Consider the following 13,630-nt stretch of genomic DNA (forward strand, 5'->3'; position numbering starts at 1 on the left):
TTGAATCCACTGATCTTGTTACTCCTATTGAATAAATTGAATTGCTCTCCGAAGTATCTCAGGATTCTTCTCTTCCTTTTTTGTCCCTAGTACCACCAATTCTCCCAGAACCACCTAATAGTGGGAGGAAAAGACAACTACATAATGTTATGTTACCTACTTCAAATCCTGAGATAAGTAGGAGTAAGAGAGCATGACATCCATGCTACATTTTTAAATGATCATTATGTTTTTCAAGTTAAAGAACTTAATACCTTAGTAGATGATCCTACTAGTTATAATGAAGCAATGAGTAACAGTGATGCTACACAATGGCTTGAGGCAATGAATGAAGAACTTGACTTGATCAAGAAAAATGATGTTTGGGAATTAACTGATCTCCCAAATAAAAGAAAAGCCATTGGTTGCAAGTGGGCTCTTAGAAAGAAATTCAAAGTAGATGAGAGTTTGGAGAAATACAAGGCCAAGTTAGTAGCCAAGGGATTCACTCAACAACCTAGAATAGACTTCATCGATACATATTCTCCTGTTGTAAAATTTGCCTCAATAAGGATTCTAATGGCAGTCGTAGCCAGGATGGATCTAGAATTGCACCAGTTAGATGTTAAAACAGCTTTTCTCATTGGAGAATTAAAAAAGGAAATTTATATGATGCAACCTGATGGTTTCCAGATCCAAGGCAATGAGAATAAAGTCTACAAGTTGAAGAAATCCTTGAATGAACTCAAACAATCTTCAAGATAATGGTACTTGAAATTTCACCAAGCCATTTTAGAAATAGGCTATGTTATGAGTCCATTAGATCACTGTGTTTATATATGGAAAAATGATAACAAGTTAGCAATATTGTCTTTATATGTGGATAACATATTGTTAGCAAGAAATTGTTCAGATATGATTATGAAAACCAAGATTTTCTTGGCATCTAGATTTGAAATGAAAGAATGGGTGCAACCTATGTTCTAGGAATTAGAATTTCAAGAGATAGAAATTCAAAATTCAAAATTCAAAATTATTATATCTAGATCAAGAAAAATATCTATACAAGGTGCTCAAAAGATTTAATATGGATAATTGTAATTCTTTAAGCATACTTGTTAGCAAAGGACAAAGTCTTAGTAAAAGTATACGTCCTCAAACTAAGTTTGAAATTGAGGAAATGAGTGATGTCCCATATGCTCAGGTAGCAGGCAGCCTAATGTATGCTATGACAAGCACGAGACCTGACATCTGTCATGCAATCGGATTGGTAAGTAGGTTTCAATCCAATCCAGGTAAGGAACATTGGCAAGAAGTCAAAAGAATATTTAGATATTTAAAAGGCACTAAGAGTTTGAAATTATGTTTTGGTTTGTGTGATCTAGACATAAAAGGATACACTAACACGGATTTTACAGGATATGTAGATGATAGAAAATCTATTAGTGGTCATGTGTTCTTGTTTGGTGGAACAACAGTTTCTTGGTTAAGTAAGAAACAGAGTTATGTTGCAAAGTACACTATGGAAGCTGAATACATACCTTACAGCACAGTCATGAGTAATGCAGTCTGGATGAAATGATTTGTTGACAGTTTACAATTAGGTATACATGCCAGACCGGTCAATATGTTTTGTGTGCAATCAGTCCGCCATCTCATTAATAAAAAGTAAAGTGAATGGCTCTAAGGGAAAACATATTGATGTAAGTTACCACTATTGTCATGACCCGAACCCGCCCCCGTGGGTTAAGGACATAACCGGCCAGTAATCAAGAGATTACCTACGGCCTTGAACCAAACCAAACGTATTTTAACAGAGTTAATGGGGGTCAAACAGAAGCAATTTAAAACTTTGTCCATAGAGCTGTGCTTACATGGCACATCATAACAAACCATACATATGCATATTAATAACTCACAGCAAAATATGTACTACATAAGGTTCTGTACATACAGGATCATGTAAGTCTAAGTCAACCCATCACGACTATATACAACAGATGCAAAGTCTTCGCCAACATAACAGAATATAAATACATAACAAAAGGGCGAAGACAGGTCTCGTGTGTGAGACGCAAGGGCTGACTCTTCCAAAACCTTTGTTGTTCCACATAGACTTCACTGGGGCTGGGTTTGGACTTCTCTTGGCTCACCTACAAACACATGAATGAGCGTGAGCGAAAGCCAAGTGAATAATATCAAATACAGAAGTTATACAAATGATATACAGAACAACATGCTTCAAATGGCCTTGGGCCCAATTCATATTTCTATTTAACATATATACACAATTTAGGTCAAGTGATTGCGGTTTCGAACAAACTGGCCTTTGGCTCATTTAAACTTTCATTTGTGTCAAAACGGCCTTTGGCACATTCAAATGACAAACTAGCCTTTGGCCCATTCATTTGTTCATGTCGAAACGGCCTTTGGCCTATTCATTCATGTCAAAACGGCCTCCGGCCCATTCATTCGTGTCAAAACGGCCTCTAGCCCATTCATTCATGTCAAAATGGCCTTTGGCCCATCCATTCCTGTCAAAAACGGCCTCCGGCCCATCCATTCATGTCAAAACGGCCTCCGACCCATTCATTCGTGTCAAAACGGCCTCCGGCCCATTCATTCACGTCAAAACAGCCTTTGGCCCATCCATTCATGTCAAAACGGCCTCTGACCCATCCATTCATGTCAAAACGGCCTCTGGCCCACTCATTTGGTATAGCAAACATTGTCCACCAATCGAATTAATCAACTTATAAAACTTACATAGAAGTAAGCAATTGGACAACAACATATTTCAGATATCTTTGTTAAGATAATACTCACAATGATCGGTTGGTTGGTTTGCTCTGGAGCTCGACCCTACACATTCCATGAACACAAAAGGGTCACAAACAATTCAATCCGTTCCGAATTTACATTTTCCTCTTTAGGCTTCATTCTTATCTCTTTAACTCAATTACAATGCTCAATGCAAGCCTAAGAGTACTTGGAAGTGAAAGAGAACAGAAAATGAAACACAGAATGTCTTTTCAAAATTTCAGGAAACAGCGTCCCCGCTCGAGTATAGGCTTCCCCGCTCGAGCGTACCCTTAAGGCCTGCAAAAGTACTGGATGCACCAAATTTATGCTCGAGCTTGAAGTCTAGCACTCGAGTGGAAGGCCTCACTACATGGCTGCACGCTCGAGCGTGAAATTACCCCGCTCGAGCGGACACCATGTCTGCAAAAAGTGCTGGATGTATCAAAATTATGCTCGAGCGTGAAGTCTGGTGCTCGAGCTAAAGGTCTATCTACATAGCTACCCGCTCGAGCATGAACTTCCCCACTCGAGCGGACATCCAAGTCTGCAAAAGTACTGGGAGCACGAAATTCACGCTCGAGCGGCGGTTTCCCTGCTCGAGCGGACATCAAAATTCTGGAAAATTCAGAACATGTTCCTGAGCTTCAATTCGACATTCTAACCAACATTTCTTGCATGCAATAGCTCAAACTTCAAATACACTTGTACTAACATGGCATAAACCCCAAATTACAACCCAATGAAGCTCAATCTCACCAATTAATCACATGCATGTCCCAATCTACACCAAAGTCACCTCCAACATAACAATTTCATGCATTCAAGCTCATATTCTTATAAATTGTACATGCATGTGAGATATAACTCTCCTTATCAACTCAAGTGGTGCAAATGGTGATCACAAGCATGAATTCTAACCAAAATCTTACATGGATCATACATTTTGTGGTCAAACATGCAAATCCAAAGCAATTACACACATACATGCATACATTGACCTTCAATTCAACAAAACTAACCCAATTTCATGTCAAACTTACTCTTGATTACCCAACTAGCTTGAATACACAAAATTACAACTAGAATCCATGAAATACTCACCTAGGAGTTTAATTCTCCCAATCTATAGCAAAATCTTGAGTTTAATCCTCCAATTCTTCACAAACTTGAGCCAAACACAATTCTTCTTCTCTCACCCTCTCTAGCCGACCCTCTCTCTACTCTTAGAGTCAAAAATCAACCAAAATAAACTAAAGAGGGAGTTTGAGTGAAAGTGGGCCACTAAAAGCTCTTTTAATCAAAATTCTCAATATTAAAAATAATTGAGCACCAATTTACTAATTTAATCAATTTAATCTGATCCAAATCAATTTCCAATTAAATTTCACCGTAGGCTCTAAAAATTACGCTAATCACAATGGCGCAATCAATTTCGGGTTCTGTGGCCGATAAGGCCTTCAATTTAATTTCCAAAGCAGATAATCAAACAGATATTCCTACGATGAACAGATAGAAATTCAAAACCATATATTTTCACATAATGGCACACAAAATCATATTAAACACATAATCATACTCATATTAAGGACCAATTAACATATTATGGAACAGGAATATGACAACTATATTTAGGACATAGTGGAGAGATGTGAAATTAAAGTCAACTATATACCCTCAGAAGAGATGGTGGCCAACCCCATGACAAAAGGGTTGTCTTCGAAAAAACTCAGAGAACATGTAGCTAATATGGGATTGAAAAATGCCTAGTTAGGTGGTTTAGCTACTTATATAAGAGCATAGTCGGATGACTCTGGGGATGCCTAGATAACCGATGTTTTGCGACTCTATCTTGTATGGAAACATGTGTTTGGTTAGGTAATAAGATAGGGGAACTGACAAGGTACGGACATCATAGTTGGCATGAGATGTAAAATCCATGATATGCAACGTGCTGACTAGATGATGTTGTCTGCTTGATTAGCAAAAAGTTGTTGATAGGTTGTTTTAAGGAAAACCTTCAGGAATGGGCCTTAGAGGAAGTACTTAACAAAAATTTTGGCGCAGGTTGACATATGAGGAATGTGTGCTATTGAAGTCGTCAATGGTGATTGGGTATGGACTATGAACCCAGCATTGAAAATTGATGCCGTTCATTTGAAATATAGTGAATTGAAGTCATTTGGAATGTGTTGTCAGTGGAAGAACACATTCGTACGAGTGCAGTCAGATTGGTGGCAAAAACGTACGCATGTATGGCCAAGTCACAATCAGACGCTGATCTATGAGGTAAATTCATAGATGAAAGTCGGCATGAGGCAAAATTTTGGTACTAAGACAAAACATGTCCAACTCAGGTTTTATCACCAATATTATAGTGTGCTCAAGTGGGAGATAAAGATATGAGACGTGTTCACTAACACGGTAGAGTCTCTCACACCGAATCAATTCTTGATGTATGTGATCAAACAAACCTTCCCGCAAGGGAATGGAATGATCTAAGGGTGTTTGAATTTAAATTAGAAGGACACAATGCTTCATATCTTTTTGGAAGCATTGTAATCATTGCCAAAGCAAATGGTGAATCTTGGCAATGGTGGTCAAGATACTTATAAATAGTTGGCATGATGGGTTCATTTGCTTGCATTGAAACCCAACATATATTCATGCACTGTTTTATCTCTAGATCATCAATTCCATCTTGCATGATAAATACCCTTATGGAAACACCGATCTTTTTGCTATTGTTAGTCTATCTTACACATTTTAGTAACTTTTTGGCTTTTTGGTTAAAATATGAGGTAAAAAAAAACTTGTATGTTTGGAATGACTTTTTAGTTTTTTTTTTTATGAAAAGATGTGCAACAAGTAGGGAGAAAATGGAATCTTTGACTTTATGGTATAGATTATAAGCTTTTTGGTTTTTTTGGTAACTTTTTGGCTTTGGGGCTAAAACTATTACTTCCCAAACGAGGCCTAAGTCTCTGTCGATCAAGACTTAGCATAATTTTTTACTAACAATTTTGGCACGCTCGATGGGACATCTTCCTAATTTGGAATGATGACAAAAATTCAAAGGCGAGATGAAGTACAAGATGAAAGGATTTGGTTTTGTGAAGATAAAATGCGCTGGCATGAGAATGAAATTTTATATTTACAAGAAAAAATTGATTATCTTGATTGGCAAAAATTTCAAACAATAGCGTCATTGCCATATTATTTGAGTTTAGAAATAAAAAATCATTTTGATAAAGTGATTGGTCAACTTGGTGATCAAATTGACCATTTTGAGATCGAAATTCATCAATGGGGGGAAACATTGAAAATTCTTACAGAAGCCAAAATTTGTGGCTTTTCAATTGTTCTTCCTACACCTTTAAAGGTTGTGAATGATGAAAAAATTAATTCATCAACTATTATGGGTGAAAAAACAAGAGACCATGAGAATAAAAATTCCATGGTAGGGGGGCAATTTCACAAAGAATAAATATTTTCTAGATTTTCAAAAAATGTTTCTAACCCATTAGTGTGTGAAAAAAAAGAAGTGTGATCTTAAGCCAAATATGGCTAAAAATGATGAAAAACCATATGTTTATGAATTTGAAATTTTTTGCATTGTTCAAGATGTCAACATGTATGAGTTTTTTAGGTCTTCTATGGCTTTTGTTGTTCAAAATCTTTTTTGGATATGTGGATGGTTTTAATAAAATGGCTAATGAACCAATATTGTTTGGAAAATATGTTTAGAGATATTATACAAAGAAAGACTCGTAATAAAACTTCCACTGTTGGAATGTTTTCTTTTTGTGGGCTTCAAATCTTCAAAATTAAGCCATTGCCGATCAATCCAAATGGCCAACTATGGGCTTATATTGTTTTCCCAATTGACCTCATGAGTCTAGATATCATATCGATAGTTGAAAATTTTATAGGCCATATGATACTGTGTCAATGATGTGAAAAGAAATTATTGTTAATTCCCCCCTCCCCCCCACACACACACACAAACAAAAAAAAAAAGTACCTTCATAAGCCAAGTTTAAATTTTACAACTCTTCCAAAATTCGAGTCATCTCATTCTTAAAGAGTTACGGGGCATTATTTGCACCATAAATATTTGTCTTGTCGATTATCGCCTATTGATTGCGGCTTATCGATTGTGGCCAAATATAATATTATTGATTGTGACCTGTCGATCATGACCAAATCTAATCTCATTGATTATGACTTATTTATTTTAGTATGTCGATTCAACCATAAATCATTTTTAAAGGCCTATTATGACCACATTATTATTATTATTATTCGTTTGGTGCAAGATCATGGTACCAATTTACCAAGAAAGTGGGGCAACATAGTTTGTGGCAGCAACGTTTGGTCATGGTGGAGCAGTTTGTGACAACATGGTTAGCAACGGTTTGTGGCAATGTCAAGCCTATAAATAGGCTGAAGAAGGAATAAGCAAGGGATGAAGAAATCATCAAACTCATCAAGGTGTTTTCTTTATTTTTAGGAGTAGAATACCTTAATTCCTAAGAGTAGATTATCTTAATTTTTAAGAGTAGTCTTCTCTGTAATTTGTGATTTGTAATTCTTGTAAACTTAGATAATTTATCTAGAGTTGTTTTATTTATTTGAATAATTCACTCTTTCGATTGTTAATTGTTACAAAGAAGTCCTTGTATTTTCAAGGCATTTTAGAACCTTTACACAGTCGTCTGATTTTCTGTTTGATTGTTTGGTTAAAATTGTTGTTAAGTCTCTGTTGATCAAGACTTGGCATAATTTTTTACTAACATATAACAAATATTTTGAATATATTTTATTATAATGAAATAAATGAATGAATAATCATTTACAACCATGTTAGTTAACAGTTTAAAAGTTTTAGTATAGCGATCCTGGTTCTTCCCCATTATTTATTGTGTTCCGAACTCGGGTTCCATGGTTGTATGTTATTATCTATATCTTGTTTCCATCCTTCTATTCCTTGTATTTAAGTTTAGGGATGTGTTAGGCGAGTTTGGAACAGGTTGGTTGTAGGTTGGAATAAATGGTTGCTGCCCAGAATTTTGCTTCTTCGCACAAGCGAAGGTTCTTGCGCTCAAGCGAGCTTTCTGTGGTGTGTCTCTTCGCTCAAGCGAGCATTCTTGCGCTCGAGCGTGCGTCTGAAGACCTGAAGGTTGGTATTCATTGCTCGAGCGAGCTTTCTTGCGCTCGAGCGTGCTTCTGTGTTGCAAACCTGAAGCTTTCCATTGTTCGCTCGAGCGAGGCTTCTTGCGCCCAAGCGAGGTCCTTTGTTGTGTCTGGTCGCTCGAGCGACAAGTCCTTCGCTCGAGCGAGCCTCGTATATATCAATTCGCAATAGTGGGTTTTCAGATCACTTTTTCATTTCTTTTACATCCCAAACCCTAGATCCGACCCTCTCTCTATCTAAACTCTCTCTCTCTCTGTACAAATACACTTTGTTTTAGAGATTCTCTACCCTAGTCCCTTTGTATAAAAGTTAGAGCTTGGCTTAGGCTACCTTTGGATCCGAAAAAGTGTTGATTTGGCGCACTTTCAGGTTTCTTCATCTTCTTCTTTGGGCTCCTAACTTTGAGGTAAGGATAAACTACTCCTTTTTATGAGTTTTAACATAAATGTTGGTTATTTTGTATAGATGGTGGTGTTTGGGAGTTTTGGGTAAAGTTAGGGCTTGTGATTGAAATTATAAAAGAGGGGTTTCTTGGTTTTGGACTCCTTTGTGAATGTGAGGTCTTGAAATGGGGTTAATTGTATATAATTGATGATATTGAGCCTTAGGGTTGTTATTTGAGAAAGGGGAAAAAATGCCCTAATTGGGATTAAATGAATTATTTGTCAAAATAAAGGAATTAATAGTGGAAATTTGTAATTGGGTTGGAAATTGTGATTAAATGGTGTAGTTGGATTGATAAGTCACTCACCTATGGAAAGTGTAATAAATTATCTGTTCGATAGATTTATTCATCTATTTAGAAATAACTGTTTGGGGCTATCGGTGGAGGATAACCATGAATGTTATAGAAAATACATGATGATTAGGTAAACTAAAACTAATCAATTGAACTAAGCCATTAAATATGACGGTTGGATTAACACATTAAATATGTGTTTTAATTGATCATTGTATATGATAAGGTGTTTAAATACATTGCACATGTATCTTTGTTTGGGAGGAGAAAGGGAATGTACTCCATGGTTTGGGAGGAAATAGGGGATGTACTCCACTGTTTGAGAGGAGATAGGAGATGGACTCCATTGATAACTAAGTTGGCTGGAGTATCCAAGGTGAAAGTCCTGAAATCTTAAATGCGTTTGAATGACGTTGATAATTAAAGTGTTGATAATATTAGTTGTAGTCTCATTTTGTATTGTTGATAATATGAGTTGTAGTCTTATTTTGAATTATTTGGATAAGTAATGAACCATGTCTATGAATTTACTTGGATAAACGAATGGAAGTGGATTGAAATATGGATGTAATTGTTGTTGGGCATTGTAAAGGGTGTAAGTTGGCTTACAAGTGTTAACCATTTGTCGAATGGTAATGTTTTAGTTATTTCTCGTATTTGGTTTAACATATCTCTATTGGACTTTGGCTCACCCTACTTGGGACACCATTTTCAGGTATATGAGACATGCCGCCTCCAAGGTCTTAGCTTGGGAGGTTTAGGAGTTGAAGACTCCATTTTGTCAATTTATTTCGATGTTCAATGTAAACTCAAGCCAAAGGCTTTATATGTAAAGAGTTAGTTCTCTTCTTTTTGTAACCAAGTTATTACTTGGAAAGATGTAAGCCTGTAGGGCATTTTGTTATGTTGTAAACAGTTTGGAACTTATATGAAGTACCCTTTTGTAATAATAACTCTAATGTATGTATGGAAATGTGATTTACCTATCATGTATATAGAACTGTTAGATGATGGGATTATGTTTATTTTTGAGGGCATTACATTTAGGGAGATCAAATTATGAATTTGTTTACCATTAAATGACATAAAAAAATGTTATTTTAACATTTATACAAAATTGATCAGCAAAGTTGTAAGTAATCTTGTTACACAAAGTTACAAGTAAAAACATGCCTTCATAAGAACAAGGGTAAATTACATTGACACCTTGAGATTTGGTCCAATTATATTTTATTTCCTGATGTTCTGGCAATTATATTTCTACTCCTATGGTTAATAATTTTATTTTACAAACCCTTTTACTTATATAAAAGACAACAATTTTTAGTAGAAAAATAGAGGAAATTACATTGGGAAAAAAAATAAAGCAAAGGAAAGGGAAAAAAAATAGAGAAAGTAAAGTAAAACAAGAAAAGAAAGAATGCATGAGTTCAATATTTTCATTCTATCTAAATAATTATAATGACAGGAGGGATTAGTGTAATTTTTCAAAACTTAAGGGGTTATATATATTAAACCCAAACCTCAAGAGTGTAACTGTAATTTACCCTTAAAATTATTATTATTCATTTGTAACACATATCATAATATACACCATGAGTTATAACAAAGTCATAATTTTTACATTATAGAACTTTTTGTTCTTTTTATTTTCTTCAGAAAAAATATTTAGATACAAGTATAATTCATGATTTTTGATAAATTTGATTAACACAAATGATGATTTGATTTCAAGTTGAGAATACACTCTTTTTTTAATCAACTTCTCAAAACACTCCATAATAGATTATGATTAATAAAAAATACCACTAGGTGATGCCCAAGAGCGCCAAATAATTTTTCCTTTCTTACATATTTGACAACTCATTTATGTCAAACCTTTCATCTTTATCTCTCTTTGTAACGCCCTCAAAATAATAACATGAAACCCATCAAATAAGACATTCATTGACATATGAGATAACCACATTCTTTTATACACCAGAGTTTCATATGAAAGTATTACATGTTAACAATAAAAGCAAAATGCCTTACAGGCTTACAGCTTTCCAAGTTAACACTTGGTTACAACAAAAGAGTTCTAACTCGTTTACACATAAAGCCCTTGGCCTGAAATTACATGTAATACATCAAAAAGATAACGACAAAGCATGTCCGCATCTAGCCTCCCAAGCTATGTCCTTGGAGGTGGCATGCTACCGGTACCTGAAAATGATATTCCCATAAAGGGTGAGCCACAGCCCAGTAGAAATACACTAAACCAACCATGAACAATGACTAAAATATTAGCAATTGATAGATGGCCAACACTGATACATTCACATAAATCACATATTTATGTCATACGACTTACGAGTCCAAGTTACCTTTCATTTTCCCTTTTCAACAGATAAGCATGAGAGCTCTATCATTATCTCAACAGATATGTATAAAAACAATATCCACATTCACAGATAAGCATATAAGCTATATCCACATTCCACACAGATATGTATAACCACAATATCCACAGATAAGCATATAAGCTATATCCACACTTCACAAAGATAAGCATATGAGCTCTATCTTCACTTCTCTAGACAAGCATATGAGCTGTATCTACGGAGTTCATTCCCTATCTTCTCCCAACACTATCCGGTTTAGAGGTACATCCCCTATCTTCCCCTAAACCGCGGAGTACATCCCCCATCTCCTCCTCTACACATAACGTATACAAACACATGGGTTCTATATACAAACACTCAATACATATAGTTAATGTATTCTATCAACCGTCAAGTTCCATGACACACTTCATTGATTAGTTTCAGTTTGCCTAATCATCATGCATTGTCTACAACAATCACGACTATCCTGCCCAAAGCAGTTATTTCTAAACAGAAAATAAATGCACAATGGATATTCAATCAACATTTCATTTCCTCATTTCTCACAATTAATTATCCCAATTAATCAACAATGTAATTAGGTCGTTATCCATAATTACCATTTCAACCCTTAGGTCCCATTTTCATCAATGATTTAACATTTACTCCATTTCTCTATGCCAAACATGCATCTAGGTTTATTATGAATAAAACCCCAACTTTTGTAAAATTGCACAAAAGCCCCAAACTTTCACAAAATTACCAAACCAACCCCAACATCTCAAAATACCAAAATTTAAAGACAAAATCCATAGAGAGGAGTAGGATATCCCTACCTCGAAGTTTGAGCCAAAAAGGAGATGAAGACTCGAAGACCAACGTGCTCCAAATCCAAACTTTTTCAGATTAAATCAAAGCTCTCAATGCCCTCTATCTTTTTAACAAAGACCCTAGGCTAGATTCACACTCTAGGGAGATCAATTCTTAGAGAGAGTAAAAGTGTAGAGAGAGAGGGTCTCGGATCAAGGGTTTGATAAAAAGAAAAGGTGAAAAAGTGATGTTCAAAATCGCTACTGTCCGCTGATATAAAACACGCTCGCTCGAGCGAAGACTTGGTCGCTCGAGCGACCAGACACAGAAACTCTTGCTCGAGCCAAGGAACTCTCGCTCGAGCCAGAAACTCAGAAGTGCGCTCGAGCCAAAGAATGCTCGCTCGAGCCAACAACTCAAACCCTCAGGTCTGCAACTAGAAGCACGCTCGAGCGACAGACCTCTCGCTCGAGCGAAGAGCAAACCAGACCGCTCGAGCCAAGAAAAGCTCGCTCGAGCCAAGAAACACAACTCTCAGGTCCAGAACCAGGTGCAAGCACTCGCTCGAGCGAAGCCACTCTGGCTCGACCCACCAGACACAAACTCAACTCTCACTCGAGCGACCAACTCCTCGCTCGAGCGAAGGTTCAAAAATCTGGGCAGCAACACTAGGCTCCCAAACACAACCAACCTGAAACAAACCTGCCCAACACATCCTATAACTCAAATACGAAGTAAAAAGGATGCAACAAGATAATAAACAACTACCAACATCCACGGACACATGTCCGGATCACTGTACAACAAGGGTAAACCAGGGATCGCTATAACCTCCCCCCCTTAAAGAATTTCGTCCCCGAAATTAAGCATAAGTTTGCAAAAACAAGTTTTTCTCCATTTAAACAATGTTACACTATAACATTCAACAATCCGACCCATTACCGGTCATCCCATCCCTTTAACAAGAGGCGTTTCACAATATGTATACAACATATGTACTTTCAACATGCATTAGCATTATGCATTAACTTTCCAATTTCAACAATATAATCAACATATATAATGTTACATTCAACTTCCATATGAGGCAAGTTCCCAAAACATACTTCCAATAAACCAAACATTTTCAATGTTTCACAACTTAAGACATATATAAAAGCTCTTAAGTTCAACAATTGTTCAAAATTTAAATACAAGATCACATATCAACAAACAAGTCCGGATATTTCTCTCGGACTTCCAACTCACGTTCCCAAGTGGCTTCCTCCACTCCGTGATGTTTCCACAAGACTTTCACCAAAGGAATGGTCTTGCCACGAAGGACCTGATCCCGCCTATCCAAGACCCGAACCGGTCTCTCCTCATACGAGGCATCCTCATCTACCTCTAAATCAGTCCAATCCAACACATGTGATGGATCTGGCTCATACTTCCGAAGCATACTCACATGAAACACGTCATGTACTCCGAACAACTGCGGCGGTAAGGCTAACCGATAAGCAACCTCACCAATCCTCTCAAGAATCTCAAAAGGACCAATAAACCGAGGGGATAACTTCCCACTCTTCCCAAATCTCATCAAGCCTCGCCTAGGTGATATCTTCAGAAAGACATGATCACCTACCTCAAACGCCAAAGGCCTCCTCCGACGGTCAGCATAAGATTTCTGCCGACTCTGGGCTGTAACAAGCCTCCTACGGATAAGCTCAACTTTCTCCGTCGTCTCCCTAACCAACTCCG

The 13,630-nt window shown here is 36.7% G+C and overlaps 1 pseudogene; it reads left to right on the forward strand.

The window, feature by feature from the left end:
* The first annotated feature begins 1,066 nt into the window (after positions 1 to 1,066).
* The window catches only part of LOC114282034 (protein ENHANCER OF LHP1 1-like), a 43,368-nt pseudogene continuing 30,804 nt past the window's right edge, over positions 1,067 to 13,630 (forward strand).

This window comes from Camellia sinensis, chromosome 9 (assembly GCF_055761805.1).
Source record: "Camellia sinensis isolate YWXY chromosome 9, ASM5576180v1, whole genome shotgun sequence".
NCBI classification, from domain to species: domain Eukaryota; kingdom Viridiplantae; phylum Streptophyta; class Magnoliopsida; order Ericales; family Theaceae; genus Camellia; species Camellia sinensis.